Source organism: Sciurus carolinensis, chromosome 7, assembly GCF_902686445.1.
Source record: "Sciurus carolinensis chromosome 7, mSciCar1.2, whole genome shotgun sequence".
In the NCBI taxonomy this organism is placed as follows: domain Eukaryota; kingdom Metazoa; phylum Chordata; class Mammalia; order Rodentia; family Sciuridae; genus Sciurus; species Sciurus carolinensis.
The window spans coordinates 125,378,801-125,387,363 of NC_062219.1; positions in this window are offsets into that span (position 1 = coordinate 125,378,801).

Below are 8,563 nucleotides of genomic sequence, written 5' to 3' on the forward strand. Positions count from 1 at the left end.
TCCCACTTACTGTACTGAAGTATAAGCTTATAAAAGGGTTGGTTGGTGACATGAACATCTTCCCACTTACTGTACTGAAGTAGGGGTTTATAGAAGGGGTTGGGTGGTGACATGAACACCTTCCTACTTAATATATTGAAGTAGAGGCTTATAAAATGGGTTGGGGTGGTGACATGAACACCTTCCCACTTACTGTACTGAAGTCGAGGCTTATAGAAGGGGTTGGAGTTGTGACATGAAAACCTTCCCACTTACTGTACTGAAGTAGAGGCTTATAGAAGGGCTTGGGGTGGTGACATGAAAACCTTCCCACTTACTGTACAGAAATAGAGGCTTATAGAAGGTGTTGGGGTGGTGACGTGAACACCTTCCCACTTACTGTACTGAAGTCGAGGCTTATAGAAGTTGTTGGGCTGGTGACATGAAAACCTTCCTACTTACTGTAATGAAGTAGAGGCTTATAGAAGGGGTTGTCGTGGTGACATGAACACCTTTCCACTTACTGTACTGAAGTAGAAGCTTATAGAAGGGGTTGGAGTGGTGACATGAACATCTTCCCACTTACTGTACTGAAGTAGAGGCTTATAGAAGGGGTTGGGGTGGTGACGTGAACACCTTCCCACATACTGTACTGAAGTAGGGGTTTGTAGAAGGGGTTGGGGTGGTGACATGAACACCTTCCCACTTACTGTACTGAAGTATGGGTTTGTAGAAGGGGTTGGGGTGGTGACGTGAACACATTCCCACTTACTGTACTGAAGTAGAAGCTTATAGAAGGGGTTGGGTGGTGACATGAACACCTTCCCACTTACTGTACTGAAGTCAAGGCTTATACAAGGCGTTGGCGTGGTGACATGAACACCTTCCCACTTACTGTACTGAAGTAGACGCTTATAGCAGGGGTTGGGGTGGTGACATGAACACCTTCTCACTTACTGTACTGAATTAGAGGCTTATAGAAGGGGTTGGGTGGTGTCATGAGCACCTTCCCAATGACTGTATTGAAGTAGAGGCTTATAGAAGGGGTTGGGTGGTGACATGAACACCTTCCCACTTACTGTACTGAAGTAGAGGCTTATAGAATGGGTTGGAGTGGTGACCTGAACACCTTCCCACTTACTGTACTGAAGTAGAGGCTTATAGATGTGGTGGGGTGGTGACATGAGCACCTTCCCACTTACTGTACTGAAGTAGGGGCTCATAGAATGGGTTGGAGTGGTGACATGAACATCTTCCCACTTACTGTACTGAAGTAGAGGCTTGTAGTAGGGGTTGGGTGGTGACATGAACACCTTCCCACTTACTGTACTGAAGTAGAAGCTTATAGAAGGGGTTGGTGTGGTGACATGAACACATTCCCACTTACTTTACTGAAGTAGGGTTTTATAGAAGGGGTTGGTGTGGTGACATGAGCACCTTTCCACTTACTGTACTGAAGTAGAGGCTTATAGAAGGGGTTGGGGTGGTGACATGAGCACCTTCACACTTACAGTACTGAAGTAGAGGCTTATGGAAGGGGTTCGGGTGGTGACATGAAAGCCTTCCCACTTACTGTACTGAAGTAGAGGCTTATAGAAGGGGTTGGGGTGGTGACATGAGCACCTTTCCACTTACTGTACTGAAGTAGGGGCTTATAGAAGGAGTTCGGGTGGTGACATGAGCACCTTCCCACTTACTGTACTGAAGTAGAGACTTATGGAAGGAGTTTCGGTGGTGACATGAACACCTTCCCACTTACTGTATTGAAGTAGAGGCTTATAGAAGGGGTTGTGTGGTGACATTAGCACCTTCCCACTTACTGTACTGAAGTAGAGCCTTATAGAAGGTGTTGGGTGGTGACATGAACACATTCCCACTTACTGTAGTGAAGTAGAGGCTTATAGAAGGGGTTGGGTGGTGACATGAACGCCTTCCCACTTACTGTACTGAAGTAGAAGCTTATAGAAGGGGTTGGGTGGTGATATGAACACCTTGCCACTTACTGTACTGAAGTAGGGGCTTATAGATGAGGTTGAGGTGGTGACATGAGCACCTTCCCACTTACTGTACTGAAGTAGGGGCTTATAGAAGGAGTTGGCGTGGTGACATGAACGCCTTCCCACTTACTGTACTGAAGTAGGGGTTTATAGAAGGGGTTGGGTGGTGACATGAACACCTTCCTACTTAGTGTATTGAAGTAGAGGCTTATAGAAGGGGTTGGGGTAGTGACATGAACACCTTCCCACTTACTGTACTGATGTCGAGTCTTATAGAAGGGGTTGGTGTGGTGACATGAAAACCTTCCCACTTACTGTACTGAAGTAGAGGCTTATAGAAGGACTTGGGGTGGTGACATGAAAACCTTCCCAGTTACTGTACTGAAGTAGAGGCTTATAGAAGGGGTTGGGGTGGTGACGTGAACACCTTCCCACTTACTCTACTGAAGTCGAGGCTTATAGAAGGGGTTGGGCTGGTGACATGAACACCTTCCCACTTACTGTACTGAAGTAGAGGCTTATAGAATGGGTTGTCGTGGTGACATGAACACCTTTCCACTTACTGTACTGAAGTAGAAGCTTATAGAAGGGGTTGGAGTGGTGACATGAACATCTTCCCACTTACTGTACTGAAGTAGAGGCGTATAGAAGGGGTTGGGGTGGTGACATGAACACCTTCCCACTTACTGTACTGAAGTAGGGGTTTGTAGAAGGGGTTGGGGTGGTGACATGAACACATTCCCACTTACTGTACTGAAGTAGAAGCTTATAGAAGGGGTTGGGTGGTGACATGAACACCTTCCCACTTACTGTACTGAAGTCAAGTCTTATAGAAGGGGTTGGCGTGGTGACATAAACAACTTCCCACTTACTGTACTGAAGTAGACGCTTATAGCAGGGGTTGGGGTGGTGACATGAGCACCTTCCCACTTACTCTACTGAAGTAGGGGCTTATAGAAGGGGTTGGCGTGGTGACATGAACGCCTTCCCACTTACTGTACTGAAGTAGAGGCTTATACAAGGGGTTGGGTGGTGACATGAACACCTTCCCACTTACTGTACTGAAGTAGGGGCTTATAGATGAGGTTGGGGTGGTGACATGAGCACCTTCCCACTTACTGTACTGAAGTAGGGCCTTATAGAAGGTGTTGGCGTGGTGACATGAACGCCTTCCCACTTACTGTACTGAAGTAGAGGCTTATAGAAGGGGTTGGGTGGTGACATGAACACCTTCCCACTTACTGTACTGAAGTAGAAGCTTATAGAAGGGGTTGGTGTGGTGACATGAACACATTCCCACTTACTTTACTGAAGTAGAGGCTTACAAAAGGGGTTGGTGTGGTGACATGAGCACCTTTCCACTTACTGTACTGAAGTAGAGGCTTATAGAAGGGGTTGGAGTGGTGACATGAGCACCTTCCCACTTACTGTACTGAAGTAGAGGCTTATGGAAGGGGTTCGGGTGGTGACATGAAAGCCTTCCCACTTACTGTACTGAAGTAGAGGCTTATAGAAGGGGTTGGGGTGGTGACATGAGCACCTTTCCACTTACGGTACTGAAGTAGGGGCTTATAGAAGGTGTTCGGGTGGTGACATGAGCACCTTCCCACTTACTGTACTGAAATAGAGACTTATGGAAGGAGTATGGGTGGTGACATGAACACCTTCCCACTTACTGTATTGAAGTAGAGGCTTATAGAAGGGGTTGTGTGGTGACATGAGCACCTTCCCACTTACTGTACTGAAGTAGAGGCTTATAGAAGGGGTTGGGGTGGTGACGTGAACACCTTCCCACTTACTGTACTGAAGTAGAGGCTTATAGAAGGGGTTGGGGTAGTGACATGAAAACCTTCCCACTTAGTGTACTGAAGTAGAGGCTTATAGAAGGGGTTGGCGTGGTGACATGAACACCTTTACACTTAATGTACTGAAGTAGAAGCTTATAGAAGGGGTTGGAGTGGTGACATGAACACCTTCCCACTTACTGTACTGAAGTACAGGCTTATAGAAGGGGTTGGGGTGGTGACATGAACACCTTCCCACTTACTGTAGTGAAGTAGAGGCTTATAGAAGGGGTTGGGTGGTGACATGAACACCTTCCCACTTACTGTACTGAAGTAGAGGCTTATAGAATGGGTTGGAGTGGTGACCTGAACACCTTCCCACTTACTGTACTGAAGTAGAGGCTTATAGATGAGGTTGGGGTGGTGACATGAACACATTCCCACTTACTTTACTGAAGTAGAGGCTTATATAGAAGGGGTTGGTGTGGTGACATGAGCACCTTTCCACTTACTGTACTGAAGTAGAGGCTTATAGAAGGGGTTGGGGTGGTGACATGAGCACCTTCCCACTTACTGTACTGAAGTAGAGGCTTATGGAAGGGGTTCGTGTGGTGACATGAAAGCCTTCCCACTTACTGTACTGAAGTAGAGGCTTATAGAAGGGGTTGGGGTGGTGACATGAGCACCTTTCCACTTACTGTCCTGAAGTAGAAGCTTATAGAAGGGGTTGGTGTGGTGACATGAACACATTCCCACTTACTTTACTGAAGTAGAGGCTTATAGAAGGTGTTGGGGTGGTGACATGAACACATTCCCACTTACTGTACTGAAGTAGAAGCTTATAGAAGGGGTTGGAGTGGTGACATGAACATCTTCCCACTTACTGTACTGAAGTAGAGGCTTATAGAAGAGGTTGGGGTGGTGACATGAATACCTTGCCACTTACCGTACCGAAGTAGGGGCTTATAGAAGGGGTTGGGGTGGTGACATGAACGCCTTCCCACTTACTGTACTGAAGTATAAGCTTATAGAAGGGTTGGTTGGTGACATGAACATCTTCCCACTTACTGTACTGAAGTAGGGGTTTATAGAAGGGGTTGGGTGGTGACATGAACACCTTCCTACTTAGTGTGTTGAAGTAGAGGCTTATAGAAGGGGTTGGGTGGTGACATGAACACCTTCCCACTTACTGTACTGAAGTCGAGGCTTATAAAAGTGGTGGGGGTGGTGACATGAAAACCTTCCCACTTACTGTACTGAAGTAGAGACTTATAGAAGGGCTTGGGGTGGTGATATGAAAACCTTCCCACTTACTGTACTGAAGTAGAGGCTTATAGAAGGGGTTGGGGTCGTGACGTGAACACCTTTCCACTTACTCTACTGAAGTCGAGGCTTATAGAAGGGGTTGGGGTGGTCACATGAAAACCTTCCCACCTACTGTACTGAAGTAGAGGCTTATAGAAGGGGTTGGCGTGGTGACATGAACACCTTTCCACTTACTGTACTGAAGTAGAAGCTTATAGAAGGGGTTGGAGTGGTGTCATGAACATCTTCCCACTTACTGTACTGAAGTAGAGGCTTATAGAAGGGGTTGGGGTGGTGACATGAACACCTTCCCACTTATGTACTGAAGTAGGGGTTTGTAGAAGGGGTTGGTGTGGTGACATGAACACATTCCCACTTACTGTACTGAAGTAGAAGCTTATAGAAGGTGTTGGGTGGTGACATGAACACCTTCCCACTTACTGTATTGAAGTCAAGGCTTATAGAAGGGGTTGGTGTGGTGACATGAACACCTTCCCACTTACTGTACTGAAGTAGACGCTTATAGCAGGGGTTAGGGTGGTGACATGAACACCTTCCCACATACTGTACTGAATTAGAGGCTTATAGAAGGGGTTGGGTGGTGACATGAACACCTTCCCACTTACTGTACTGAAGTAGAGGCTTATAGAAGGGGTTGGGTGGTGACATGAGCACCTTGCCACTTACTGTAGTGAAGTAGAGGCTTATAGAAGGGATTGGGTGGTGACATGAGCACCTTCCCACTTACTGTACTGAAGTAGAAGCTTATAGAAGGGGTTGGGTGGTGACATGAACACCTTGCCACATACTGTACTTAAGTAGGGGCTTATAGAAGGGGTTGGGGTGGTGATATGAACGCTGTCCCACTTACTGTACTGAAGTATAAGCTTATAAAATGGTTGGTTGGTGACATGAACATCTTCCCACTTACTGTACTGAAGTAGGGGTTTATAGAAGGGGTTGGGTGGTGACATGAACACCTTCCTACTTAGTATATTGAAGTAGAGGCTTATAAAAGGGGTTGGGGTGGTGACATGAACACCTTCCTCTTACTGTACTGAAGTCGAGGCTTATAGAAGGGGTTGGAGTGGTGACATGAAAACCTTCCCACTTACTGTACTGAAGTAGAGGCTTATAGAATGGCTTGGGGTGGTGACATGAAAACCTTCCCACTTACTGTACAGAAATAGAGGCTTATAGAAGGGGTTGGGGTGGTGACGTGAACACCTTCCCACTTACTGTACTGAAGTCGAGGCTTATAGAAGTTGTTGGGCTGGTGACATGAAAACCTTCCTACTTACTGTACTGAAGTAGAGGCTTATAGAAGGGGTTGGCGTGGTGACATGAACACCTTTCCACTTACTGTACTGAAGTAGAAGCTTATAGAAGGGGTTGGAGTGGTGACATGAACATCTTCCCACTTACAGTACTGAAGTAGAGGCTTATAGAAGGGGTTGGGGTGGTGACGTGAACACCTTCCCACATACTGTACTGAAGTAGGGGTTTGTAGAAGGGGTTGGGGTGGTGACATGAACACATTCCCACTTACTGTACTGAAGTAGAAGCTTATAGAAGGGGTTGGGTGGTGACATGAACACCTTCCCACTTACTGTACTGAAGTCAAGGCTTATAGAAGGGGTTGGCGTGGTGACATGAACACCTTCCCACTTACTGTAGTGAAGTAGACGCTTATAGCAGGGGTTGGGGTGGTGACATGAACACCTTCCCACTTACTGTACTGAATTAGAGGCTTATAGAAGGGGTTGGGTGGTGACATAACACCTTCCCACTTACTGTAGTGAAGTAGAGGCTTATAGAAGGGGTTGGGTGGTGACATGAACACCTTCCCACTTACTGTACTGAAGTAGAGGCTTATAGAAGGGGTTGGGGTGGTGACATGAGCACCTTTCCACTTACTGTACTGAAGTAGAGGCTTATAGAAGGGGTTGGGGTGGTGACATGAGCACCTTCCCACTTACTGTACTGAAGTAGAGGCTTATGGAAGGGGTTCGGGTGGTGACATGAAAGCCTTCCCACTTACTGTACTGAAGTAGAGGCTTATAGAAGGGGTTGGGGTGGTGACATGAGCACCTTTCCACTTACTGTACTGAAGTAGGGGCTTATAGAAGGAGTTCGGGTGGTGACATGAGCACCTTCCCACTTACTGTACTGAAGTAGAGACTTATGGAAGGGGTTTGGTGTCGCGCTCCTTCTGCCCGCAGAGAGAAACACGACACCTCAGTTGTTCATCAGAGCTCTTTATTCTTCTCTCTCTCTCCTCTGATCATTCTCTGGTTCTCTGATGATCTTTCAAGGCAGTTACGGTTATATATATATGAATTGTGAGACAATCAGGTTACAGAGTACAATAGTACAATCAGGTTAATCAGTTTACAGAGTTCAATAGTAGGATTACAGTATATCAAAAAGTACATAGTGTGTACAGATACAGAAGAACAATCAGTTATAGGATATGCAGGGAGAGCAAGATTATAATATAATACAATCAGAGCAACTAAAAGGCATATGGAAGCATAAGTCACTTTTGTCCAATTAAAGCAGTTCCTTTTGGCCCTGGCTCAATGCCGGGGCCGTCTTCCCAGACAGCGTCAGCTGCTGGCTTAGTGCCGGGGCCAGTTCTCACGGCAGTATCAGTCATACGTTGCAAACCAGGTTGCCCTGGCTTAGTGCCAGTTCCTCAATGTTGCAGATCATGCTGCCCCGGCTCAATGCCAGTTCTTAATGTTGCAAACCAGGAGCCCCAGCTTGGTGCCAGGTGTCGCACTGAAGTCATTGATGTTCCTTGATGTTGCAGTCTGAGTTGCCCCGGCTCAATGCCAGGGTACAGTCCTTGTTGCAATCTATGTTGCCCCGGCTCAATGCCAGGGTACAGTTCTAGTTCAGTGTCAGTTCAGTGTCAGCCTACTGGCTCAGCGCCGGGGCTCCTTCTTTAAGCAGTGTCAGCTGTTTGTTGCAATTCTATGTCTCAGCATCTGGGCCACACTGATGTCCTGCATCAGGGCCACACTGAAATCCTCAGTGTCTCAGCATCTGGGCCACACTGATGTCGTGCATCAGGGCCACACTGAAACCCTCAAGCCAGGCCAGGCTTAGGATGGGGTCTGCAGCCCCCGACAGCTCCCCCTTTTCTTTTATTTTTTAAAAAAGAAAGGGTTTGAGACCGTGCCTGTCTTAGGTTGAGGGGTCAAGCACATGTCCTTACCCGTCTTTGAATACTGTAGAACATGCCACAGCACCCGTCTTTGAATACCGTAGAGCATGCTACAGCTTCTGTCTTAGGTTGGTACATGGCCACCTCCTACATTACCCGTTATGGGCTTCCGGTCTAGCACTGCAGGTAGGTTAGGTAACAGATGAAGATGCTGGACAGGTAACAGATGAAGATGCTGGACAAGGCGATGGTGTAAGTAAGCATTGTTGAAGGCACATAAGCAAAATCGGAGCTTTTGTGGTTGAAAAAAGAAGAGGCAAGGCCGT